Source organism: Penaeus monodon, chromosome 24 (genome assembly GCF_015228065.2).
Source record: "Penaeus monodon isolate SGIC_2016 chromosome 24, NSTDA_Pmon_1, whole genome shotgun sequence".
NCBI lineage: Eukaryota > Metazoa > Arthropoda > Malacostraca > Decapoda > Penaeidae > Penaeus > Penaeus monodon.
In genome coordinates this window covers 24,845,781-24,846,510 of record NC_051409.1, presented here as the reverse complement: position 1 = coordinate 24,846,510, position 730 = coordinate 24,845,781, and positions in this window count along the sequence as shown.

The window sequence follows — 730 nt, the reverse complement described above, 5'->3', positions numbered from 1 at the left end:
CACCACCATCAGAAGTCTGTATCATTACTGTAGGAAGTATACCTCTCCTTTTTTTATTTTAAGTAATTCCCACTGTCTCTCCTTCTTTTATATGTTCTTAAGTATATCTTCCATTTTGTCCTGCTTCCTGCTCACACATATGAAACTGAAACCTTCGGTTAAATCAATATGAACAAATACATTTTCTGCACTCCCCGCAGAAGCCCGACCTACCAAATTCGTCTTTCATTCGTTTCATCTGCCATGTTTCTAACCGGCCCAGATGCTTTATCCTAGGTCAGGAGTTCCCACCAGGTTTCTGACAACCGGGAGAAAATTTGACGGGTTGGTTCTCAAGAGCTCTTCTCCGGAAATTCCGTGGAGCCAGATGACATCTACAGGCGGTTGAGTGGATAAGACTTGGATTCGCACCACTTCAATCCCAGCAGTTGCAGATCAAGTGGAAGCACCGTTGTTTCCCCGTCACTCGCAAAGGGCGCCAAAAGCCTAGTGAAAGAAAGTCTTCTAGGATGGTAACGGAATTTTCATGGCTGACTACATGTATCGTTTGCAGATCATCACAGCTGACTACTTTTCTTGATTAAAAGAAAGCAACCAAAGAGAAGAGGGGAGAGAATCGGGGCGAATCCCTTCCAACAGGACATCGGCTGTTTTTAATGGCTGAATAAATGAGCTTAAAAAAACCCAAAAATTACCTGACCTGAACCTAAGTGATGTTTACCTACCGCAA